Here is a 27816-nt window from a genome sequence, read left to right on the forward strand (position 1 = left end):
CTGCCCTAGAAGGCTCCGTGATAGCTGTATTGCTGTGTGTACGCCACTGTGGAAACCAACTGCTTTTTTCAAAGCACATATCCTCTTGTTCCTTCCTTTCTGCACAGCTATCTTTTTTGTTTGTCCACACTTTTTATTTAATTTGTGCATCAGTCCACTCCTATTGCTGCCTGCCATACCTGGCTTAGATTACTGCAGGGAGATAGTAATTGTAGGACAGTCCCTGTTTTTTTTTTGTTTTTTTTGTGGGAGATTAAGATTGGCATTTCTGCTACAGTGCCATCCCTGTGTGTGCCATCTCTCACTGAGTGGGCCATAGAAAGCCTATTTATTTTTTCCGTGATTTGTGTTCTAAATTCTACCTCAACACAAAAACACTACATCAATCAGTGGGAGAAAAATATTGGCCTCAGTCAGGGCTTGTGTGCCACTGCTGTGTGTGCTATCTCTCATTCAGTGGGCTATAGAAAGCCTATTTATTTTTATTTTTTTTTTAATATTATTTGGTTTCTAAAGTCTCCCTGAAAAAAAAAAAAAAACCTAAAAAAACAGTGGGAGAGTAATATTGCCCTTTCAGCTTGTGTGCCAGTCTTGACTCCTGGGTGTGCCACCTCTCTCTCTCATTCAGTGGGCCATAGAAAGGCTATTTTTTTTTTGGTTTTTTTAATATTATTTGGTTTCTAAAGTCTCCCTGAAAAAAAAAAAAAAAACATAAAAAAACAGTGGGAGAGTAATATTGCCCTTTCAGCTTGTGTGCCAGTCTTGACTCCTGGGTGTGCCACCTCTCTCCCTCTCATTCAGTGGGCCATAGAAAGCCTATTTATTTTTAAAAAAAAACATTATTGGGTTTCTAAAGTCTCCCTTAAAAAACAAAAAATACATAAAAAAACAGTGGGAGAGTAATATTGCCCTTTCAGCTTGTGTGCCAGTCTTGACTCCTGGGTGTGCCACCTCTCTCTCATTCAGTGGGCCATAGAAAGCATTTTTTTTTTTTTCCTTGATTTGTGTTCTAAAATCTACCTCAACACAAAAACACTACATCAATCAGTGGGAGAAAAATATTGGCCTCAGTCAGGGCTTGTGTGCCACTGCTGTGTGTGCTATCTCTCATTCAGTGGGCTATAGAAAGCCTATTTATTTATTTTTTTTTTTTCTTATTATTTGGTTTCTAAAGTCTCCCTGAAAAAAAAAATAAATAAATAAAAAAACAGTGGGAGAGTAATATTGCCCTTTCAGCTTGTGTGCCAGTCTTGACTCCTGGGTGTGCCACCTCTCTCCCTCTCATTCAGTGGGCCATAGAAAGGCTATTTTTTTTTTTTGGTTTTTTTAATATTATTTGGTTTCTAAAGTCTCCCTGAAAAAAAAAAAAAAAACATAAAAAAACAGTGGGAGAGTAATATTGCCCTTTCAGCTTGTGTGCCAGTCTTGACTCCTGGGTGTGCCACCTCTCTCTCATTCAGTGGGCCATAGAAAGCATTTTTTTGTTTTTTCCTTGATTTGTGTTCTAAAATCTACCTCAACACAAAAACACTACATCAATCAGTGGGAGAAAAATATTGGCCTCAGTCAGGGCTTGTGTGCCACTGCTGTGTGTGCTATCTCTCATTCAGTGGGCTATAGAAAGCCTATTTATTTATTTATTTTTTTTCTTATTATTTGGTTTCTAAAGTCTCCCTGAAAAAAAAAAAAAATACATAAAAAAACAGTGGGAGAGTAATATTGCCCTTTCAGCTTGTGTGCCAGTCTTGACTCCTGGGTGTGCCACCTCTCTCCCTCTCATTCAGTGGGCCATAGAAAGCCTTTTTTTTTTTTTTTTTTTTAAATATTATTGGGTTTCTAAAGTCTCCCTTAAAAAACAAAAAATACATAAAAAAACAGTGGGAGAGTAATATTGCCCTTTCAGCTTGTGTGCCAGTCTTGACTCCTGGGTGTGCCACCTCTCTCTCTCATTCAGTGGGCCATAGAAAGGCTATTTTTTTTTTGGGTTTTTTTAATATTATTTGGTTTCTAAAGTCTCCCTGAAAAAAAAAAAAAAAACATAAAAAAACAGTGGGAGAGTAATATTGCCCTTTCAGCTTGTGTGCCAGTCTTGACTCCTGGGTGTGCCACCTCTCTCCCTCTCATTCAGTGGGCCATAGAAAGCCTATTTATTTTTTTAAAAAATATTATTGGGTTTCTAAAGTCTCCCTTAAAAAACAAAAAATACATAAAAAAACAGTGGGAGAGTAATATTGCCCTTTCAGCTTGTGTGCCAGTCTTGACTCTTGGGTGTGCCACCTCTCTCTCATTCAGTGGGCCATAGAAAGCATTTTTTTTTTTGGTTTTTTTAATATTATTTGGTTTCTAAAGTCTCCCTGAAAAAAAAAAAAAAAAAAAAAAAACAGTGGGAGAGTAATATTGCCCTTTCAGCTTGTGTGCCAGTCTTGACTCCTGGGTGTGCCACCTCTCTCTCTCATTCAGTGGGCCATAGAAAGGCTATTTTTTTTTGTGTTTTTTTAATATTATTGGGTTTCTAAAGTCTCCCTTAAAAAACAAAAAATACATAAAAAAACAGTGGGAGAGTAATATTGCCCTTTCAGCTTGTGTGCCAGTCTTGACTCCTGGGTGTGCCACCTCTCTCTCATTCAGTGGGCCATAGAAAGCATTTTTTTTTTTTTTGTTTTTTTAATATTATTTGGTTTCTAAAGTCTCCCTGAAAAAAAAAAAACAAAAAAAAAAAAAACAGTGGGAGAGTAATATTGCCCTTTCAGCTTGTGTGCCAGTCTTGACTCCTGGGTGTGCCACCTCTCTCTCTCATTCAGTGGGCCATAGAAAGGCTATTTTTTTTTTTGGTTTTTTTAATATTATTGGGTTTCTAAAGTCTCCCTTAAAAAACAAAAAATACATAAAAAAACAGTGGGAGAGTAATATTGCCCTTTCAGCTTGTGTGCCAGTCTTGACTCCTGGGTGTGCCACCTCTCTCTCATTCAGTGGGCCATAGAAAGCATTTTTTTTTTTTGTTTTTTTAATATTATTTGGTTTCTAAAGTCTCCCTGAAAAAAAAAAAAAAAAAAAAAAAAACAGTGGGAGAGTAATATTGCCCTTTCAGCTTGTGTGCCAGTCTTGACTCCTGGGTGTGCCACCTCTCTCTCTCATTCAGTGGGCCATAGAAAGGCTATTTTTTTGGGGTTTTTTTTTAATATTATTTGGTTTCTAAAGTCTCCCTGAAATAAAAAAAAAAACTTAAAAAAACAGTGGGAGAGTAATATTGCCCTTTCAGCTTGTGCGCCACTCTTGACTCCTGGGTGTGCCACCTCTCTCTCTCTAATTGTGGGCCATAGAAAGCCTTTTTTTTTTTTTTTTTTTTAATATTATTTGGTTTCTAAAGTCTCCCTGAGAAAAAAAAAAAAATAAATTAGGTGGGAGATTAATATTGACATTAGTGCTTGAGTGACAGTCCTGCGTGTGTGTCATCTCTGTGATTTTGTGCCACAGAAAACAGAGTGTGTAACATTGTGCCTGATTTTCCTTGTGGTCTCACCAACCTGTTAAGGGATATTGAAATCATACTGAAGTTATAGCTCACCGTGTAAGTTGTTTGACAGCAACAAATAAAGTTACTTTGGTTAAGATTTTAAAACAATGAGGAAGTCTGGTGCAAGAGGTCGTCGTGGGCGTTCATTGTCAGCTGGTAATGATGGTAGTGGTAGTGGAGCATCAGGTGGTCGTGGGGATAAAAATATTCCACCTAAGTCTGGAGCTGTGGAGCCAGTTTCGTCGTCAGGCTACACAAGGCCTCGAACGCTCTCTTTTCTGGGAGTAGGAAAACCGCTTTTAAAGGCGGAGCAGCAACAGCAAGTTTTGGCTTACATTGCAGACTCAGCCTCTAGCTCTTTTGCCTCCTCTTCCGAAACTGGTAAATGTAAAAGCAGCGCGTCGCTTGTGGATGTTCACGGTCAGGGACAAGTCGCTTCCTTGTCCTCCTCAGCAAAAACTACAACAAGAGAGAAGGATGCAGCAGGCGACACAACGGGTCACTCCATGGAGCTCTTTACACATACCGTCCCTGGCTTAGAAAGTGAAACATTTAACAGGCCATGCCCATTACAAGTATATTCTGACATGGAGTGCACTGATGCACAGCCACAGCCAGAGTACTATGCTGCTCCTTTGACTCAGACCACCACATTGCCCTCTCAGGGTACAGATCCACAATCAGACCCTGATGAGACTATGTTGCCCCGCCACGAACGCTATACCACCGACCGACACAGTGACACAGACGAAGTTGCACACGAGCTCGAAGAGGAGGTAATAGATGACCCAGTTATTGACCCCGATTGGCAGCCATTGGGGGAACAGGGTGCAGGCGGCAGTAGTTCAGAAGCGGAGGTGGAGGAGGGGCCGCAGCAGGCATCAACATCGCAACAGGTTCCATCTGCCGGGCCCGTATCTGGCCCAAAACGCGTGTCAAAGCCAAAACCTGTTGGAGCACAGCGTTGCCATCCGGTTAAAGCTCAGTCTGCAATCCCTGAAAAGGGATCCAAGTCTAGGAAGAGTGCAGTCTGGCATTTTTTTAAACAACATCCAACTGATCAGCGCAAAGTCATCTGTCAAAAATGTTCAACTAGCTTAAGCAGAGGTCAGAATCTGAAAAGTCTAAATACTAGTTGCATGCATAGACACTTAACCACCATGCATTTTCAAGCCTGGACTAACTACCAAACGTCCCTCAAGGTTGTAGCACCCTCGGCCAATGAAGCTAGTCAGCAACGCAACATCCCTTCCGTCACTGTAAGGCCACCATTTTCCGCACCACCGGCAGTATCTGTGCAGGTTTCTTTGCCAGCCAAAAGCAGTCAGGGTCAGGGAATCACCAGTTTTGTAGGAGGAAATATTGCATCTAGGGCACCGGCGGAAACAATACCGTCTCCAACCGTCTCTCAGTCTGCCATGTACACCGGCACACCCGAAAGTTCCACGATCTCCAGCTCTCCAGTCCAGCTCACCCTACATGAGACTCTGGTTAGAAAAAGGAAGTACTTATCCTCGCATCCGCGTACACAGTGTTTTAACGCCCACATAGCTAGACTAATCTCGTTAGAGATGATGCCCTACCGGTTAGTTGAAAGCGAAGCTTTCAAAGCCCTGATGGAGTACGCTGAACCACGATACGAGCTACCCAGTCGACACTTTTTTTCCAGAAAAGCCATCCCAGCCCTGCACCAGCATGTTAAACAGCGCATCGTCCATGCACTCAGGCAATCTGTGAGTACAAAGGTGCACCTGACTACAGATGCATGGACCAGTAGGCATGGCCAGGGACGTTATGTGTCCATCACGGCACACTGGGTGAATGTGGTGGATGCAGGGTCCACAGGCGACATCAATTTAGGGACAGTTGTGCCTAGCCCACGGTCTAGGAAACAGTTGGCTGTAGGCGTTCGCACCCCCTCCTCCTCCTCCTCCTCGTCCTCCTGCAGAAGCTACAGCTCTTCCACAGAACGCAGTCTGCCAACCACTCCATCGGCAGATGACACTGTTGCACACCAGTTGTCCCATTATGGGCCAGCTACTGCCAAGCGTCAGCAGGCTGTATTGGCTATGAAGTGCTTGGGCGACAACAGACACACCGCGGAAGTTCTGTCCGAGTTCTTGCAACAAGAAACGCAGTCGTGGCTGGGCACAGTAGATCTTGAGGCAGGCAAGGTAGTGAGTGATAACGGAAGGAATTTCATGGCTGCCATCTCCCTTTCCCAACTGAAACACATTCCTTGCCTGGCTCACACCTTAAACCTGGTGGTGCAGTGCTTATTGAAAACTTATCCTGGGTTCTCCGACCTGCTCCTCAAAGTGCGTGCACTTTGCTCACATATCCGACGTTCGCCTGTACACGCCAGCCGTATGCAGACCTATCAGCGGTCTTTGAACCTTCCCCAGCATCGCCTAATCATAGACGTTGCAACAAGGTGGAACTCAACACTGCACATGCTTCAGAGACTGTGCGAACAGAGGCGTGCTGTTATTTATTTGTAGGAGGATACACGGGCAGGCAGTAGGATGGCAGACATGGAGTTGTCAGGTGTGCAGTGGTCTAAGATACAAGACATGTGTCAAGTCCTTCAGTGTTTTGAGGAATGCACACGGCTGGTTAGTGCAGACAACGCCGTAATAAGCATGAGCATCCCCCTAATGCGTCTGCTGATGCAAAGTTTGACGCACATAAAGGAGCAGGCGTCTGCACCAGAGGAAGAGGAAAGCCTTGATGACAGTCAGCCATTGTCTGGTCAGGGCAGTGTACAGGACGAGGTAGCGGGCGAAGAGGAGGTGGAGGACGAGGAGGATGATGGGGATGAGTATATTTTTAATGCCGAACCTTTCCCGGGGGCACAGGAAATTGGTTGCGTGTCACGGCCGGGTTCTGGTTTTTTGAGGGACACAAGTGACGTAGATTTGCCTGCAACTGCCCCTCAACCAATCACAACCGGAGATTTGACAACTGGAACTTTGGCCCACATGGCGGATTATGCCTTACGTATCCTAAAAAGGGACACACGCATTACGAAAATGATGAACGATGACGATTACTGGTTGGCCTGCCTCCTTGATCCACGCTATAAAGGCAAATTGCAAAATATTATGCCACATGAGAACTTGGAACTAATATTAGCAACCAAACAATCAACTCTTGTTGACCGTTTGCTTCAGGCATTCCCAGCACACAGCGCACGTGATCGTTCTCACACGAGCTCCAGGGGGCAGCAGACTAGGAGTGTTAGGGGTGCACACATCAGAAGTGGCGTTGGACAGAGGGGTTTTCTGACCAGGTTGTGGAGTGATTTTGCTATGACCGCAGACAGGACAGGTACTGCTGCATCAATTGAAAGTGACAGGAGACAACATTTGTCCAGTATGGTTACTAACTATTTTTCATCCCTTATCGATGTTCTCCCTCAACCGTCATTCCCATTTGATTACTGGGCCTCCAAATTAGACACCTGGCCAGAATTGGCAGAATATGCATTGCAGGAGCTTGCTTGCCCGGCAGCAAGTGTCCTATCAGAAAGAGTATTCAGTGCTGCAGGTTCAATATTAACCGAAAAAAGGACTCGTCTGGCTACCCAAAATGTTGACGATCTAACATTCATTAAAATGAACCACAACTGGATTTCGAAATCTTTTGCCCCACCTTGCCCGGCCGACACCTAGCTTTCCTATGAAAGGCTCTTGCCTGTGAATTACTTTTCTAATGTCTAATTTGCTGCAGCTGATTGTACAGCATACGACATGTTTACACCTCCCTAAATGGCCAAACTCCCCGCACGGGGCCGTGGTATCGCGACTTGGCGCAAGCACCCGTGAGACTGCTGTTTGTCTGAAGAGGTGGGTGTGCTCGCTTTTGGTTGACGGCATTGCTACTGGGTCCCTCATAGTACAATGTAGTGTCTCTGGCGGTGGTGGTGCGCACCCAACGTCAGACACACCGTTGTAACATGAGGGGCCCTGGGGCGGTCCCGCCGGCCTCTAGAGAGTTCCCCCCTACCCCAGCTCAAAATGTGCTCTACCACATGCAAAATTATGTCGCACAGCTCCACCAATCTTTAGTCTATTCGCTGACATCATTCAATGTCTGGCACTGACAATACAAATTTGTAGACATCTATGATGCAACTTAAAGTAGTCTGTGTCTGTGTCCTATATTGGCACCATTAAATAGTTACTGCCAAATTACTATGTCAGAAACTCAGCAGATGAGCCCACCCCTGTACCTAAGTATGCCACCTTTTTTTTTGTTTTGGTTGTTTTGCGAGACATTAACATCTATTTATATTTTGGGAGTACTGGGACAGACACTCCTTGCACTACTCCTCCACTCACCACCAAGCTGCCCGTGTATCCATGTAACCGCTGTAAAACTGCCATGAGCCTATTGTTTGTTATTTTAGGCCTTTGATAGCCTGTCTGCGGTCCCTACTTTAAATACTCCTCCACTCACCACCAAGCTGCCTGCCCGTGTATCCATGTAACCGCTGTAAAACTGCCATGAGCCTATTGTTTGTTATTTTAGGCCTTTGAAGCCTGTCTGCGGTCCCTCCTTCCACTAGTCCTCCACTGACCAGACCACTGCTGCCCGTGTACCCCTGGAACCAATTATAAAGTGCCTACAGCCAGCCCATTTTTTTATGTTAGGCCTTTGAAGCCTGTCTGCGGTCCCTCCTTCCACTAGTCCTCCACTGGCCAGACCACTGCTGCCCGTGTACCCCTGGAACCAATTATAAAGTGCCTACAGCCAGCCCATTTTTTTATGTTAGGCCTTTGAAGCCTGTCTGCGGTCCCTCCTTCCACTAGTCCTCCACTGACCAGACCACTGCTGCCCGTGTACCCCTGGAACCAATTATAAAGTGCCTACAGCCAGCCCATTTTTTTATGTTAGGCCTTTGAAGCCTGTCTGCGGTCCCTCCTTCCACTAGTCCTCCACTGGCCAGACCACTGCTGCCCGTGTACCCCTGGAACCAATTATAAAGTGCCTACAGCCAGCCCATTTTTTTATGTTAGGCCTTTGAAGCCTGTCTGCGGTCCCTCCTTCCACTAGTCCTCCACTGGCCAGACCACTGCTGCCCGTGTACCCCTGGAACCAATTATAAAGTGCCTACAGCCAGCCCATTTTTTTATGTTAGGCCTTCGAAGCCTGTCTGCGGTCCCTCCTTCCACTAGTCCTCCACTGACCAGACCACTGCTGCCCGTGTACCCCTGGAACCAATTATAAAGTGCCTACAGCCAGCCCATTTTTTTATGTTAGGCCTTTGAAGCCTGTCTGCGGTCCCTCCTTCCACTAGTCCTCCACTGACCAGACCACTGCTGCCCGTGTACCCCTGGAACCAATTATAAAGTGCCTACAGCCAGCCCATTTTTTTATGTTAGGCCTTTGAAGCCTGTCTGCGGTCCCTCCTTCCACTAGTCCTCCACTGACCAGACCACTGCTGCCCGTGTACCCCTGGAACCAATTATAAAGTGCCTACAGCCAGCCCATTTTTTTATGTTAGGCCTTTGAAGCCTGTCTGCGGTCCCTCCTTCCACTAGTCCTCCACTGGCCAGACCACTGCTGCCCGTGTACCCCTGGAACCAATTATAAAGTGCCTACAGCCAGCCCATTTTTTTATGTTAGGCCTTTGAAGCCTGTCTGCGGTCCCTCCTTCCACTAGTCCTCCACTGGCCAGACCACTGCTGCCCGTGTACCCCTGGAACCAATTATAAAGTGCCTACAGCCAGCCCATTTTTTTATGTTAGGCCTTTGAAGCCTGTCTGCGGTCCCTCCTTCCACTAGTCCTCCACTGGCCAGACCACTGCTGCCCGTGTACCCCTGGAACCAATTATAAAGTGCCTACAGCCAGCCCATTTTTTTATGTTAGGCCTTCGAAGCCTGTCTGCGGTCCCTCCTTCCACTAGTCCTCCACTGACCAGACCACTGCTGCCCGTGTACCCCTGGAACCAATTATAAAGTGCCTACAGCCAGCCCATTTTTTTATGTTAGGCCTTTGAAGCCTGTCTGCGGTCCCTCCTTCCACTAGTCCTCCACTGACCAGACCACTGCTGCCCGTGTACCCCTGGAACCAATTATAAAGTGCCTACAGCCAGCCCATTTTTTTATGTTAGGCCTTTGAAGCCTGTCTGCGGTCCCTCCTTCCACTAGTCCTCCACTGACCAGACCACTGCTGCCCGTGTACCCCTGGAACCAATTATAAAGTGCCTACAGCCAGCCCATTTTTTTATGTTAGGCCTTTGAAGCCTGTCTGCGGTCCCTCCTTCCACTAGTCCTCCACTGGCCAGACCACTGCTGCCCGTGTACCCCTGGAACCAATTATAAAGTGCCTACAGCCAGCCCATTTTTTTATGTTAGGCCTTTGAAGCCTGTCTGCGGTCCCTCCTTCCACTAGTCCTCCACTGGCCAGACCACTGCTGCCCGTGTACCCCTGGAACCAATTATAAAGTGCCTACAGCCAGCCCATTTTCTTATGTTAGGCCTTTGAAGCCTGTCTGCGGTCCCTACTTTAAATACTCCTCCACTCACCACCAAGCTGCCTGCCCGTGTATCCATGTAACCGCTGTAAAACTGCCATGAGCCTATTGTTTGTTATGTTAGGCCTTTGATAGCCTGTCTGCGGTCCCTACTTTAAATACTCCTCCACTCACCACCAAGCTGCCTGCCCGTCTATCCATGTAACCGCTGTAAAACTGCCATGAGCCTATTGTTTGTTATGTTAGGCCTTTGATAGCCTGTCTGCGGTCCTTACTTTAAATACTCCTCCACTCACCACCTAGCTGCCTGTGTATCCATGTAACCGCTGTAAAACTGCAATGAGCCTATTGTTTGTTATTTTAGGCCTTTGATAGCCTGTCTGCGGCCCCTACTTGCAATACTCCTCCACTGACCACAATGCTGCCTGGAGTGCCTGCCTGTGTATCCATGTAACCGATGTAAAACTGCCATGACTGCCTACTGTTTGTTATTTTAGGCCTTTGATAGCCTGTCTGCGGCCCCTACTTGCAATACTCCTCCACTGACCACAATGCTGCCTGGAGTGCCTGCCTGTGTATCCATGTAACCGATGTAAAACTGCCATGACTGCCTACTGTTTGTTATTTTAGGCCTTTGATAGCCTGTCTGCGGCCCCTACTTGCAATACTCCTCCACTGACCACAATGCTGCCTGGAGTGCCTGCCTGTGTATCCATGTAACCGATGTAAAACTGCCATGAGTGCCTACTGTTTGGTATTTTAGGCCTTTGATAGCCTGTCTGCAGCCCCTACTTGCAATACTCCTCCACTGACCACACCAATGCTGCCCGTGTACCCCTGGAACCTATTTAAAAGTTCATAGAGCCTAGTTATATATTTTATTTACTATTAATAAGGCCATGATGGACTACGCTGTACCACGCTACAAGCTAACCAGTCGACACTTCTTTTGCGAGAAAAGCCATCCCAACCCTCCACCAGCATGTAGAAGACCGCATTGTCCATGCACTCTGGCAATCTGTGAGTACAAAGGTGCACCTGACAACAGACGCATGGACCTGTAGGCATGGCCACGGAAGATTACGTGTCCATTACGGCGCAATGGGTTAATGTGTTGGATGCATGGTCCACAGGGGACAGCCTACTAAGTCTGTCTGCAGTCCCTAATTCAAATTGTCCTCCACTGTCTAAATCGGAGCTTCCACCTTCTGGCTTTCGGCCTATAGTATCAGAAATTAAACTGCATTTGGCCTTCAACTTTGGTTAGGGCCTACTAACGGCTTCTGCCCCTCCCTGGTGTTGCCCTCAACTAAATAAAGCTGAGCTTCAACTTTCTGCTCCAAATTACCATTTTAAAAAATGCAATAGGCTTTTCCGGCCTACTAAAGGTGTCTGTCTGTGTGCCCCTGCCTGGTGTTGTCCTCAACTGAATAAAGCTGAGCTTCAACCTTCCGGCTCTCATTAAGTGGTTTTTAAAAAACAAAATGGTGGTTAGGGCCTACTAACGGCTTCTGCCCCTCCCTGGTGTTGCCCTCAACTAAATAAAGCTGAGCTTCAACCTTCTGCTCCAAATTACCATTTTAAAAAATGCAATAGGCTTTTCCGGCCTACTAAAGGTGTCTGTCTGTGTGCCCCTGCCTGGTGTTGTCCTCAACTAAATAAAGCTGAGCTTCAACCTTCTGCTCCAAATTACCATTTTAAAAAATGCAATAGGCTTTTCCGGCCTACTAAAGGTGTCTGTCTGTGTGCCCCTGCCTGGTGTTGTCCTCAACTAAATAAAGCTGAGCTTCAACCTTCTGCTCCAAATTACCATTTTAAAAAATGCAATAGGCTTTTCCGGCCTACTAAAGGTGTCTGTCTGTGTGCCCCTGCCTGGTGTTGTCCTCAACTAAATAAAGCTGAGCTTCAACCTTCTGCTCCAAATTACCATTTTAAAAAATGCAATAGGCTTTTCTGGCCTACTAAAGGTGTCTGTCTGTGTGCCCCTGCCTGGTGTTGTCCTCAACTAAATAAAGCTGAGCTTCAACCTTCTGCTCCAAATTACCATTTTAAAAAATGCAATAGGCTTTTCCGGCCTACTAAAGGTGTCTGTCTGTGTGCCCCTGCCTGGTGTTGTCCTCAACTGAATAAAGCTGAGCTTCAACCTTCCGGCTCTCATTAAGTGGTTTTTAAAAAACAAAATGGTGGTTAGGGCCTACTATCGGCTTCTGCCCCTCCCTGGTGTTGCCCTCAACTAAATAAAGCTGAGCTTCAACCTTCTGCTCCAAATTACCATTTTAAAAAATGCAATAGGCTTTTCCGGCCTACTAAAGGTGTCTGTCTGTGTGCCCCTGCCTGGTGTTGTCCTCAACTGAATAAAGCTGAGCTTCAACCTTCTGCTCCAAATTACCATTTTAAAAAATGCAATAGGCTTTTCCGGCCTACTAAAGGTGTCTGCCCCTCCCTGGTGTTGTCCTCAACTGAACAAAGCTGAGCTTCCACATTCTGGCTTTCGCCCTATACTATCAGATATTAAACTGCATTTGGCCTACTAGTGTGGTTAGGCCCTTGAAACAGTGTCTGCTGCTCTTGGGTTTGCTACTCCACTGAACAAAGCAATGCCGCCTGTTTAGTCCTGTTACCAATTTTGAACTGCATTTAGCCTACTTTATTCTTTGGCCCTATATCTGTTTCCTCCTCATCCTGCCCATTGCCCAGCCACTGCTAAATGAGTCTGCTGGTACATTGACCTAGACCACTACATTCCCCTTGTACTCTACACAGCCAGAATCTGACCCTGCTGAAAGTAAGGTTCCCCTTCCCGCATGTTATACCACCTTACACAGGGACAAAGAGGAAGGTGCAGATGAAAGTGCAGGTTCCTTCATCAGGTGGGGGGGCATACTCGTTGGCGACGTCACTGGCACAGGGCCCCTCAGAGTACGCAAAAGTGTCGCTGCTGGTGGGAGGCGCCCCCGCCATGCAAACACACCGCCGTACTTTGAGGGGCCCTGTGCCAGTGCCAATGCGAACGAGTGGGCCCCCCCCCTGCTTGCTCAGGATCACAGCACTTGCAACGTTTAAATACTTACCTTTCCCTTCAACACCGCCGTGACGTAGTCCGCATTTCCTGGGCCCACGAAAAACTTGAGCCAGCCCTACTCCCCCCACAACTTTCCCCCAATTCCCTATGCCCAACTATTATTATACAGTTAATTAAGATTGGCAAGCTTCAGAAACAAGAATGGATGTTTTTGGCATTAAAATGGGCACTGTAGGTGTTTTCCTGGCCTCCACTCACTGCCGACTATGCTTCCCCATTGACTTGCATTGGGTTTCGTGTTTCGGTCGATCCCCGACTTTTAGCGATAATCGGCCGACTGCACTCGACTCGACTCTGGACAAAATCGGGTTTCCCAAAACCCTACTCGATCTTAAAAAAATGAAAGTCGCTCAACCCTAAAAACAATTGAAAGTCTGTTGGTTAGCCTGAATAGGACGTTGTACACAGGAGATACCCTTGCAATCTGAAATATTTGCAAAGCTCAAAAATGTATACCAACTTAAACCAAGCTTAATTTTTGTGTTTTTTTCTTAGTATTTTTCCATTCTGTGGAAGCCGAGGTGTTGTCTCTCTCTCTCCTGAGCTGGAAATAGCATTTAAAGGCTTCCCTGGACTTGTGTCCACAGGTCGGGACCCGGTCCTTTTGTCTGCCCTTATTCACAGCCTGAGGTCAACTCTGACACATGGTAAGGTTTTTAATATTTGACAGCGTAGGACCGTCCTGATGAGGGTCACCTTGTCGATGGAGGGATAGCTTTTAAGCTATTTCTTTATTAAAAACAGTATTACAAAGAACCCTGTGTTATTTAAAGGCATTTTTGCTGTATACTTATTTAGTTACAGGAGCGTTTATGTTTATTTTGCTTCTTGTAGGTTTTGTATGCTTTATGGCCAAAGTGAACATGCGTTTATGTGCTGCATGTATGCCAACTTGAATCAAGCTTAATTTTTTTTCTTTGTATTCGATGTGTATATGGGTTAGGTGTTAGTGTGTCATGAATTCCCAATGGCTAGGGATAGCACAGGACAAGCAAAGTATAATAAATATCGGACGAGCTCTAGGGTGATGGAACCTGGGCTAACCGCTGCCCTACGCCTGACAAACGCAACTAGAGATAGCCAGGGAGCGTGCCTACGTTGGTTCTAGACGCCACGCACCAGCCTAAGAGCTAACTAGTACTGCAGAGAAAACAAAGACCTCACTTGCCTCCAGAGGAATTAACCCCAAAAGATATAGTTGCCCCCCACATGTATTGACGGTGAAATGAGAGGAAGGCACACACATAGAGATGATGTATATAGCTTTAGCAAATAGAGGCCCGCTGAAAACTAGAAAGCAGAATGATACAAAAGGGGACTGAGCGGTCAGCAAAAAACCCTAATCAAAAAAACCATCCTGAGATTACAAGAACCCATGTGCCAACTCATGGCACATGGGGAGAACCTCAGTCCACTAGAGCAACCAGCTAGCATAGAGACCCACTATGGCCAAAAGCTCCCGATTACCCACATCATAATTGCGCTCGGCGGGCGAGAATTTTCTAGAGAAGAAAGCACATGGCTTCATCACCGAGCCATTAGAACTTCTCTGTGACAAAACCGCCCCCGCTCCAATCTCGGAAGCATCAACCTCAACCTGAAAAGGAAGAGAAACATCTGGTTGACACAACACAGGAGCAGAAGAAAACCGGCGCTTAAGTTCCCGAAAGGCCTCCACGGCCGCAGGAGACCAATCAGCAACATCAGCACCCTTTTTAGTCAAATCAGTCAAAGGTTTAACAATACTGGAAAAATTAGCAATGAACCGACGATAAAAATTAGCAAACCCCAAGAACTTCTGAAGGCTCTTAACAGATGTAGGTTGTGTCCAGTCACAAATAGCCTGAACCTTAACGGGATCCATCTCAATAGTAGAAGGAGAAAAAATGTACCCCAAAAAAGAAATCTTCTGGACTCCGAAGAGACACTTTGAGCCCTTCACAAACAGAGAATTGGCCCGCAAAACCTGAAACACCTTCCTGACCTGTAGAACATGAGACTCCCAGTCATCAGAAAACACCAAAATATCATCCAAATACACAATCATAAACTTATCCAGATATTCACGGAAAATATTGTGCATAAAGGACTGAAAGACTGACGGAGCATTGGAGAGTCCAAAAGGCATTACCAAATACTCAAAATGGCCCTCAGGCGTATTAAATGCGGTTTTCCACTCATCACCCTGTTTTATCCGCACCAGATTATACGCACCACGAAGATCTATCTTAGTGAACCACCTAGCCCCCTTAATGCGAGCAAACAAATCAGTAAATAATGGCAATGGATACTGGTATTTGACTGTAATCTTATTCAGAAGGCGATAATCTATACAAGGCCTCAGGGAACCATCTTTTTTTGCCACGAAAAAAAAACCTGCTCCCAGAGGGGACGAAGATGGACGAATATGTCCCTTTTCCAAGGACTCCTTAATATAATTCCGCATAGCAGTATGCTCTGGCAGTGACAGATTAAATAAACGACCCTTAGGGAACTTACTGCCAGGAATCAATTCTATAGCACAGTCACACTCTCTATGAGGAGGGAGCGAATTGAGCTTAGGCTCCTCAAAAACATCCCTATAATCCGACAAAAACGCAGGGATCTCCGAAGGAGTACATGAAGCGATAGAAATCGGAGGTGCATCATCATGAACCCCCTGACATCCCCAGCTTAGCACAGACATTGTTTTCCAGTCCAGGACAGGATTATGAGTTTGTAACCATGGCAGACCAAGCACTAGTACATCATGTAAATTATACAGTACAAGGAAGCGAATCACCTCCTGATGAACGGGAGTCATGTGCATGGTCACTTGTGTCCAATACTGCGGTTTATTCATAGCCAATGGTGTAGAATCAATTCCCTTCAGAGGAATAGGAACTTCCAGAGGCTCTAGACTAAAACCGCAGCGTTTAGCAAATGACCAATCCATAAGACTCAGGGCAGCGCCTGAATCCACATAGGCATCGACGGAAATGGAAGACAGTGAAAAAATCAGAGTCACAGACAAAATGAACTTAGACTGCAGAGTATCAATGGCAAAAGATTTATCAACCCTTCTTGTGCGTTTAGAGCATGCTGATATAACATGAGCTGAATCACCACAATAAAAACACAAACCATTTTTCCGCCTATAATTTTGCCGTTCACTTCTGGACTGAATTCTATCATATTGCATAGTCTCAGGTGCCTGTTCAGAAGACACCGCCAACTGGTGCACGGGTTTGCGCTCCCGTAAACGCCGATCAATCTGAATGGCCATAGCCATAGACTCATTCAGACCTGTAGGCGCAGGGAACCCCACCATAATATCCTTAATGGCCTCAGAAAGACCATTTCTGAAGTTTGCAGCCTTCTTCTGACTGTGCGGTGTCACGGCCGTGGCATGCTATTAGGGACCAGCTGACACCAAACAGTTTGAAGAAGCCGTAGGGAGATGAGTGAGAGGTGGAGGTTCAGATATGCACTGCGCATGTCCATGGATCTCAGGCCCCCAGTGGAATTAAATCAGAAGACAGTACGAGGCGGGCTCTCGGCCAACGCGGCCGCACAGGCGCAGCCAGCCTGACACCAAATGATGTCAGAAGACGGGCAGCGCAAAATGTGTGCATGGCCAAGGGCTAACCTAACAGCGCAGGCTCCGGGACTGATTCAAACAACGCTGAGGAGGCGGCGCACGGCGCCAAGGGGGTAAGAATGACGGCTGTGCTGCGTCACATCACAAAGGAAAGTTCCACCAACCGGACGGTATCACGGTAGGAGGGGACACTTTTCATAAGTGTTAGGATCAGCATGTGCAAGGAGCACCACGAAAAGAGGCACTTTTTCCCTTTGCATCATTACTGCTGCACAAGGTGGCTCCTTCAGTAACAAACGCCTGGGGGGGGGGACAGGTTCCCTTAAATTTAATTTGTTGTGCCTGCGTGGCGGTCGCAGTACACGTTGCCGGCTGCACAGCAGGGGAACAGCTGGCGGTGCTGAACCCCACTAACACATTGGCGAGGTGTTTGGCTCTGTGCGGACAGCACTTCTGGACGGCAACTAGCGTTGTTGGAGCCCAGGGACAGGTGGAGGAGGAGGAGGTAGGAGGAGGTAGGAGGGATTGCAACACACACACCAGGGGAACAGCTGACGTTACTGAACCCCAATAACAGAGGAGCGACTGTTGACTGTGCGTACAGCACTTCTGGACGGCAACTGGCGGTGTTGGAGCCCAGGGACAGGTGGAGGAGGAGGAGGTGGAGGAGGTAGGAGGGATTGCCACACACACAGCAGGGGAACAGCTGACGTTACTGAACCCCAATAACAGAGGAGGGACTGTTGACTGTGCGTACAGCACTTCTGGACGGCAACTGGTGGTGTTGGAGCCCAGGGACAGGTGGAGGAGGAGGTAGGAGGAGGTAGGAGGGATTGCCACACACACAGCAGGGGAACAGCTGACGTTACTGAACCCCAATAACAGAGGAGCGACTGTTGACTGTGCGTACAGCACTTCTGGACGGCAACTGGCGGTGTTGGAGCCCAGGGACAGGTGGAGGAGGAGGTAGGAGGAGGTAGGAGGGATTGCCACACACACAGCAGGGGAACAGCTGACGTTACTGAACCCCAATAACAGAGGAGCGACTGTTGACTGTGCGTACAGCACATCTGGACGGCAACTGGCGGTGTTGGAGCCCAGGGACAGGTGGAGGAGGAGGAGGTGGAGGAGGTAGGAGGGATTGCCACACACACAGCAGGGGAACAGCTGACGTTACTGAACCCCAATAACAGAGGAGGGACTGTTGACTGTGCGTACAGCACTTCTGGACGGCAAATGGCGGAGTTGGAGCCCAGGGACAGGTGGAGGAGGAGGTAGGAGGAGGTAGGAGGGATTGCCACACACACAGCAGGGGAACAGCTGACGTTACTGAACCCCAATAACAGAGGAGCGACTGTTGACTGTGCGTACAGCACTTCTGGACGGCAACTGGCGGTGTTGGAGCCCAGGGACAGGTGGAGGAGGAGGAGGTGGAGGAGGTAGGAGGGATTGCCACACACACAGCAGGGGAACAGCTGACGTTACTGAACCCCAATAACAGAGGAGGGACTGTTGACTGTGCGTACAGCACTTCTGGACGGCAACTGGCGGTGTTGGAGCCCAGGGACAGGTGGAGGAGGAGGAGGTGGAGGAGGTAGGAGGGATTGCCACACACACAGCAGGGGAACAGCTGACGTTACTGAACACCAATAACAGAGGAGGGACTGTTGACTGTGCGTACAGCACTTCTGGACGGCAACTGGCGGTGTTGGAGCCCAGGGACAGGTGGAGGAGGAGGAGGTGGAGGAGGTAGGAGGGATTGCCACACACACAGCAGGGGAACAGCTGACGTTACTGAACCCCAATAACAGAGGAGGGACTGTTGACTGTGCGTACAGCACTTCTGGACGGCAACTGGCGGTGTTGGAGCCCAGGGACAGGTGGAGGAGGAGGAGGTGGAGGAGGTAGGAGGGATTGCCACACACACAGCAGGGGAACAGCTGACGTTACTGAACCCCAATAACAGAGGAGCGACTGTTGACTGTGCGTACAGCACTTCTGGACGGCAACTGGCGGTGTTGGAGCCCAGGGACAGGTGGAGGAGGAGGAGGTGGAGGAGGTAGGAGGGATTGCCACACACACAGCAGGGGAACAGCTGACGTTACTGAACACCAATAACAGAGGAGGGACTGTTGACTGTGCGTACAGCACTTCTGGACGGCAACTGGCGGTGTTGGAGCCCAGGGACAGGTGGAGGAGGAGGAGGTGGAGGAGGTAGGAGGGATTGCCACACACACAGCAGGGGAACAGCTGACGTTACTGAACCCCAATAACAGAGGAGCGACTGTTGACTGTGCGTACAGCACTTCTGGACGGCAACTGGCGGTGTTGGAGCCCAGGGACAGGTGGAGGAGGAGGAGGTGGAGGAGGTAGGAGGGATTGCCACACACACAGCAGGGGAACAGCTGACGTTACTGAACCCCAATAACAGAGGAGGGACTGTTGACTGTGCGTACAGCACTTCTGGACGGTAACTGGCGGTGTTGGAGCCCAGGGACAGGTGGAGGAGGAGGAGGTGGAGGAGGTAGGAGGGATTGCCACACACACAGCAGGGGAACAGCTGACGTTACTGAACCCCAATAACAGAGGAGCGACTGTTGACTGTGGGTACAGCACTTCTGGACGGCAACTGGCGGTGTTGGAGCCCAGGGACAGGTGGAGGAGGAGGAGGTGGAGGAGGTAGGAGGGATTGCCACACACACAGCAGGGGAACAGCTGACGTTACTGAACCCCAATAACAGAGGAGGGACTGTTGACTGTGCGTACAGCACTTCTGGACGGCAACTGGCGGTGTTGGAGCCCAGGGACAGGTGGAGGAGGAGGAGGTGGAGGAGGTAGGAGGGATTGCCACACACACAGCAGGGGAACAGCTGACGTTACTGAACCCCAATAACAGAGGAGCGACTGTTGACTCTGCGTACAGCACTTCTGGACGGCAACTGGCGGTGTTGGAGCCCAGGGACAGGAGGAGGAGGAGGAGGTGGAGGAGGTAGGAGGGATTGCCACACACACAGCAGGGGAACAGCTGACGTTACTGAACCCCAATAACAGAGGAGGGACTGTTGACTGTGCGTACAGCACTTCTGGACGGCAACTGGCGGTGTTGGAGCCCAGGGACAGGTGGAGGAGGTGGAGGAGGTAGGAGGGATTGCCACACACACAGCAGGGGAACAGCTGACGTTACTGAACCCCAATAACAGAGGAGGGACTGTTGACTGTGCGTACAGCACTTCTGGACGGCAACTGGCGGTGTTGGAGCCCAGGGACAGGTGGAGGAGGAGGAGGTGGAGGAGGTAGGAGGGATTGCCACACACACAGCAGGGGAACAGCTGACGTTACTGAACCCCAATAACAGAGGAGCGACTGTTGACTGTGCGTACAGCACTTCTGGACGGCAACTGGCGGTGTTGGAGCCCAGGGACAGGTGGAGGAGGAGGAGGTGGAGGAGGTAGGAGGGATTGCCACACACACAGCAGGGGAACAGCTGACGTTACTGAACCCCAATAACAGAGGAGGGACTGTTGACTGTGCGTACAGCACTTCTGGACGGTAACTGGCGGTGTTGGAGCCCAGGGACAGGTGGAGGAGGAGGAGGTGGAGGAGGTAGGAGGGATTGCCACACACACAGCAGGGGAACAGCTGACGTTACTGAACCCCAATAACAGAGGAGCGACTGTTGACTGTGGGTACAGCACTTCTGGACGGCAACTGGCGGTGTTGGAGCCCAGGGACAGGTGGAGGAGGAGGAGGTGGAGGAGGTAGGAGGGATTGCCACACACACAGCAGGGGAACAGCTGACGTTACTGAACCCCAATAACAGAGGAGGGACTGTTGACTGTGCGTACAGCACTTCTGGACGGCAACTGGCGGTGTTGGAGCCCAGGGACAGGTGGAGGAGGAGGAGGTAGGAGGGATTGCCACACACACAGCAGGGGAACAGCTGACGTTACTGAACCCCAATAACAGAGGAGCGACTGTTGACTCTGCGTACAGCACTTCTGGACGGCAACTGGCGGTGTTGGAGCCCAGGGACAGGAGGAGGAGGAGGAGGTGGAGGAGGTAGGAGGGATTGCCACACACACAGCAGGGGAACAGCTGACGTTACTGAACCCCAATAACAGAGGAGGGACTGTTGACTGTGCGTACAGCACTTCTGGACGGCAACTGGCGGTGTTGGAGCCCAGGGACAGGTGGAGGAGGTGGAGGAGGTAGGAGGGATTGCCACACACACAGCAGGGGAACAGCTGACGTTACTGAACCCCAATAACAGAGGAGGGACTGTTGACTGTGCGTACAGCACTTCTGGACGGCAACTGGCGGTGTTGGAGCCCAGGGACAGGTGGAGGAGGAGGAGGTGGAGGAGGTAGGAGGGATTGCCACACACACAGCAGGGGAACAGCTGACGTTACTGAACCCCAATAACAGAGGAGGGACTGTTGACTGTGCGTACAGCACTTCTGGACGGCAACTGGCGGTGTTGGAGCCCAGGGACAGGTGGAGGAGGAGGAGGTGGAGGAGGTAGGAGGGATTGCCACACACACAGCAGGGGAACAGCTGACGTTACTGAACCCCAATAACAGAGGAGCGACTGTTGACTGTGCGTACAGCACTTCTGGACGGCAACTGGTGGTGTTGGAGCCCAGGGACAGGTGGAGGAGGAGGAGGTGGAGGAGGTAGGAGGGATTGCCACACACACAGCAGGGGAACAGCTGACGTTACTGAACCCCAATAACAGAGGAGCGACTGTTGACTGTGCGTATAGCACTTCTGGAGGCAACTGGCGGTGTTGGAGCCCAGGGACAGGTGGAAAGGCAGAGGAACACAATGTAGGCCGAAGCCTGAGAAAGTCGAAAGGGAACCTTTAACCCCCCCCCAAGGCGTTTGTAGCTGAAAGAGCCAGCTTGTGCAGCACAAAAGATGCAAAAGGAAAAGGTGGCTCTTTTCATCACGCTCCTTGCAAACACAGAACTAAACACTTATAAAATGTGTACCCTGAAACCGTGAAACCGTCCCGGAGGTGGGACTTTCCTTCGTAATATGACGCAGCACAGCCGTCATTCCTACCCCCCCGGCGCCGCGCCCCGGCTCCTCAGCGTTGTTTGATTCCGTCCCGGAGCCTGCGCTGTTAAGTTATCCCTTGGCCAGGCACACTTAGCGCTGCCCATCTTCTGACATCATTTGGTGTCAGGCTGGCTGCGCCTGTGCGGCCGCGCTGGCCGAGAGCCCGCCTCGCAGTGTCTTCTGATTTTATCCCACTGGGGGCCTGGGATCCATGGCCATGCGCAGTGCATATCCTCTCCTCTCACTCCCCTCCCTACGGCTTCTTAAGACTGTGCGGTGTCACGGCCGTGGCATGCTATTAGGGACCAGCTGAAACCGCACAGTCTGAAGAAGCCGTAGGGAGATGAGTGAGAGGTGGAGGTTCAGATATGCACTGCGCATGTCCATGGATCTCAGGACCCCAGTGGGATTAAATCAGAAGACACTGCGAGGCGGGCTCTTGGCCAGCGCGGCCGCACAGGCGCAGCCATCCTGACACCAAATGATGCCAGAAGACGGGCAGCGCTAAGTGTGCCTGGCCACGGGATAACATAACAGTGCAGGCTCCGGGACGGAATCAAACAACGCTGAGGAGCCGGGGCGCGGCGCCGGGGGGGTAGGAATGACGGCTGTGCTGCGTCATATTACGAAGGAAAGTCCCACCTCCGGGACGGTTTTACGGTATCAGTGGACACATTTTATAAGTGTTAAGTTCTGCGTGTGCAAGGAGCTAAACCAAAATAGCTACCTTTTCCTTGTGCAGCATTACTGCTGCACAAGGTGGCTCTTTCAGTAACAAACGCCTTGGGGGGGGGGACAGATTCCCTTACATTTCAGTTGTTGTGTCAGCGTGGCGGTCGCATGACACATTGCCGGCTACACAGCTGGGGATCAGCTGACGTTACTGAAACCCAATAACACTGGGTCGTATGTTTTGACTGTGCAGACGGCACTTCTGAGCCTCAACTGGCGGTGTTGGAGCCCAGGAATTTAAGTTCAGGTGGTAGAAAGATGAACACAACAGGAGACCTGGATAACGTATACAGTGACCTAATTATTTAATCAGGAGGAGGAGTGGCAAATTCCTGCGAGATCCAGGCCTTGTTCATTTTCAGGAAAGTAAGCCGGTCAACGTTATCGGAGGATAGTCGCATGCGACGGTCAGTTAGTACACCACCTGCAGCACTAAAGACACGTTCCGATAATACACTGGCCGCAGGGCAAGACAGCACCTCCAATGCATACTGGCTTAGCTCTGGCCATGTATCCAGCTTTGAGACCCAAAACTTGAAAGGGGAAGAGCCGTCTGGGAGTACAGCAAGAGGGCAAGACATGTAGTCTGTCACCATCTGACGGAACCGTTGCCTCCTGCTGACTGGAGCCGTCTGTGATGGTGTAGACTTTTGTGGGGGGCACAGAAAACTGTGCCACAGTTGGGCCATACTGGTCTTGCCTTGGGCAGAGGCACTGCTTCTGCTCCCTCTTTGTGCAGAGCCTCCACCACTGCCTGGACGCACTGAGCTGCTTTGGAATGCACTAGCAGCACTTCTCTCAGTTGGAATGGAGAAGATGATGGAATTGACCAGTGTGTCTTGGTACTCCCGCATTTTTCGCTCCCGGTTCAACGGTGTGATGAGGCTTTCTACGTTGTCCCGGTAGCGAGGATCGAGGAGGGTGAACACCCAATAATCAGACATGTTGAGAATGTGGGCGATGCGGCGGTCGTTTCTCAGGCACTGCAGCATGTAATCCACCATGTGCTGCAGACTGCCAACTGCCCAAGAAACGCTGTCCCCTGCTGGAGGCGTGGTCTCTGCCCGCTCGTCATCACCCCACCCTCGCTGTACACACTGAGTACTGGACAATTCGGTAACTCCCTCCTCTGGACGGATGTCTTCCTCCTCCATTGACTCCTCCTCATCCTCCTCACAAACTGTCCCCTGCCTACGCGTTTGTGAGGAACCACGTGGCGCTGACTGTCCAGAAGATGATGGAAATGGTGAATCCTCATCCTCCACCTCTTCCACAACATCATCCCTTAGCGCTTGCAGTGATTTTTCAAGCAGGCAGATAAGGGGGACACTCATGCTGACTAGTGCATCATCTGCACTCGCCATCCGCGTGGAATAATCAAAGGGACGCAAAACCTGGCAGACGTCATTCATAGTGGCCCACTCTGTGGTTGTGAAATCTGTATGGCGCTGACTGCGACTTCTTTGCGCCTGAAGCAGCTGGTACTCCATTACAGCTTGCTGCTGCTCACACAACCGCTCCAACATATGTAACGTGGAATTCCACCTGGTAGGTAGGTCACATATGATGCGATGTTCCGGCAGGCGGTGTCGGCGCTGCAGAGCCGCAATGCGCGCTTTTGCCGTGCTGGAACGCCGCAAGTGAGCACACTCTAGGCGGACCTTGTGCAGCAGTGCATCAAGATCCGGATAGTCCCTCAAAAAGCTCTGCACGACCAAATTGAGCACATGTGCCAGACATGGGATGTGAGTGAGGTTGCCGAGGCCCAGAGCTGCCACCAGATTTCGGCCATTATCACACACTACCATGCCTGGCTGGAGATTCGCTGGCACAAACCACACATCGCTCTCCTGCTTGATGGCATTCCAGAGCTCCTGCGCTGTGTGGCTACGATTCCCCAAAAAAATTAATTTCAAGACGGCCTGTTGACGTTTGGCCACGGCTGTGCTCATGTCGGTCGTAACAGGTACACGTTCATCACGGGTCCATGTGGAGGTGGACTGTGACGGCTCCTGCAGCGATGATTCTGAGGAACTGGTGTAAGAGGAGGAGTCAATGCGTACAGAATGGATTCCTGCAATCCTTGGAGTGGGCAGGACACGTCCTGCGCCACTCGCACGGTCTGTACCCGGCTCAACGACATTAACCCAATGGGTAGTGAGGGAAAGGTATCGCCCCTGTCCATGTTGACTGGTCCACGCATCGGTGGTGAGGTGGACCTTGCTACTGACGGCGTTCAGTAGCGCGTGTTTTATGTGTCCCTCCACATGCTTGTGCAGGGCAGGGACGGCTTGCCTGCTGAAGTAAAAGCGGCTGGGCACATTGTACTGTGGGACTGCCAATGACATCAAGTCACGGAAGCTGTCAGTCTCCACCAGCCTGAATGACAGCATTTCCAGTGAAAGAAGTTTGGCAATGCCTGCAGTCAGAGCCTGTGCTCGTGGGTGGTTTGATGAGAAAGGCCGCCTTTTCTCCCATGCCTGTACTACCGATGGCTGTAGACTGGGCTGGGAGTGTGTGGATGACTGGGAAAGTGGTGCTGCGGGTGGAATTACAGCGGGTCTCTGGACAACAGGGCCAGAGGTTCTTCCATGGCGATCCTGGGAGGAAGCCGAACCAGCTGCGTGTGAGCTAGAGGAAGAGGCAACACGAGCTGAAGAGGTGGTAGCTGCCGCTGTTGGTTGGCCTAGCTCTTCAGTGTGTTTTTCTAACTCCGCCGGGTGCCTGTTGCGCACATGTTTCCACATGTTGGAGGTATTGAGGTTGCTGACATTTCGACCTCTTTTGACTTTTTGATGACACACCTTGCATCTGACATAGCAAATGTCATCTGCAACTGTGTCAAAAAAGGACCAGGCACTGCAAGTCTTGGGAGCGCCCTTTTTGGCTTTTGGAAGAGACGTGCTCCTAACGGGTGCCAAAGCGGAGGCTGCAGGATCCGCAGTCTTCCCCCTCCCTCTCCCTCTTTGGGCCGTATGGGGAATCTCTTCCTCAGAGCTGCTCCCACCACCTTCCTGTCCCTCACGCCAAGATGGGTCAAGGACCTCATCATCTACACTACCCTCTGCCCCCAACTGCTCCTCCTGGGTAGTCTCAGCAGCAGAGCACGCACCAGTAAGTGGCACCTGAGTGTCATCATCAGCTGATGCGGCCTGCGATGTGGTGACCGGAGCCACTGGCCCACCCGCCTCTTCAGAGGAAGAGAGAAAAAGCTGTTGGGCATCACTGCGCCCTGCCTCTTCTTCCATTTCTCCAATGCTGCTTGGCTGGCCCCCTGTTTCCAAGCCAAGAGATTCAGAGAACAGAAGTAGAGACGGCTCCTGTCCTGGGCTCTCTGTCTGCCTGGGCAATTTGGCAGGTGGTGAAGAGACAGATGGCTGCTCTCCAGTGCTCTGTGTCTGAGAGGATGTGGCACTAATTGAAGTTGATGCATTAGCTGCCATCCATCCGACAACGGCTTCAATTTGTTCTTCACGCAGCAGCGGTGTACGGCGCTCTGACACAAAGCTGCGCATGAACGACTGTTGCCTGGTGAATGTGGGTGCTGATGAGTCACCGGTGCCCGCAGCAGGCACAGAATCCCCACGTCCCCTCCCTGCTCCGCGACGGCTCCCACGCCCACGTGCCTTACTCACTGCCTTCTTCATCTTGGTTGACTGATAAAGATAAGCAGAAAAGTAAGAACGGCTTTGTGTGCTTATTCCTGAGCAACTCCTCCTAACAGGTATAAGAAACACTAATTTTCTAAAGTGTGGACTAGACTTTAATATGAGCTAATGTGGCCTACACAAATGTAAAGTGGTGTAACTGGTGTGTTTGGTGAACTTTATTATTTATTTATTTTTTGGGGGCTGAACTGACAACAGATAGAGCTGCAGTCACACGGAGACCGTGCAGACAGACGTAAACGGCGCTGCAAGGCCCAAAAACCCTCCTCTACGTTATCCTATGTAGTGTTTTTCCACAAATTAGCTGGAGACGGGTGGAAAGACACTAATAGGATTTTTTTGAATAAATTAGCAGCAGACTACACTACTTGAAAAAAAATTAAAATTGATTTGGCGGTATGACGCAGTGAACAACCCTGAGCTGGAGACAACCAGGCTATGGCTGCTCACAGACTACAGGGCGAGCTGCAGTCACACGGAGACCGTGCAGACAGCCGTAAACGGCGCTGCAAGGCCCAAAAACCCTCCTCTACTTTATCCTATGTAGTGTTTTTCCACAAATTAGCTGGAGACGGGTGGAAAGACACTAATAGGATTTTTTTGAATAAATTAGCAGCAGACTACACTACTTGAAAAAAAAAAAAAAAAAGAACAGTATGAGGCAATGAACCACCCTCCCTGAACTGAATACAACCAGCTATGGATGGCCTATGTGGCTGCACTCAGACTAGAGAGTGGGCTGCACTCACACACACACACACACAGACCTTGCAGATCGCTGTGAAAACAGCGCTACAAGGCAAAAGCAAGGTGAATAGTAGGTGAACACAGCGGTTGCTAAATTAGCCTTTGGAAAGCACAAAGAAGCAAATCGCTATCTCTAAACTGTCCCTCAGTCAGCAAACAGCGTCCTGTCACTAACTGAATTCACAGCAGAGTGATCGCAAAATGGCGCCAGCGACTTTTAAACTGCATCATGACATCATTTCAGCAGCCAATCACAGCCTTGCCAGTAGTTTCATGCCCTCCATGCTAAACAGGATGTGCCCACACTTGGAATCATTCTCATTGGCTGAATTTCTGCATTTTGAATCTTGGAACTTCCGATTCCGGTATCCGATACGCGGCAAGTATCGGAATCCCGGTATCGGAATTCCGATACCGCAAGTATCGGCCGATACCCGATACTTGCGGTATCGGAATGCTCAACACTAGTAGTCAGTGCAAAGCTTTCATCATTTACAGGGATTCTGATAAACCCCATAGAAAGTTTAGCTGATCTAGTTGAATTTTCCTGATATTTTCTTGATTGCAATTTACAGCAAAAGCCATGGTCCATAAACAGCTTAAAACACAACAAAGGGATCTCAATGTTGGAAGTTATCAGAAGGGTACAAATTTTTTTCCAAGACAGTTGATGGTGAATTCAGTCATCAAAAAGTGGCTTGAATTTGACACAACACAGACATTACCTAGAGCTGATTTCCTTCAAAACTTGATGAAAATACAAGAAGAAAATTAGCCCAGAAAACGGTCAAGAAACTTACAGCAACATTAAAGGAGCTGCAGGAATTGATGGTAAGTAGTGATGGGTGAATATGTCAGTTATTTGAGATTTCCTGAGCATGCTTGGATGTTCTCCGAGTATTTGGGCGTGCTCAGAGATTTAGTTTGTGTCACTGCAGCTGCATGATTTG

The sequence above is a fragment of the Ranitomeya variabilis genome, chromosome 1, assembly GCF_051348905.1.
Source record: "Ranitomeya variabilis isolate aRanVar5 chromosome 1, aRanVar5.hap1, whole genome shotgun sequence".
Classification (NCBI taxonomy): domain Eukaryota; kingdom Metazoa; phylum Chordata; class Amphibia; order Anura; family Dendrobatidae; genus Ranitomeya; species Ranitomeya variabilis.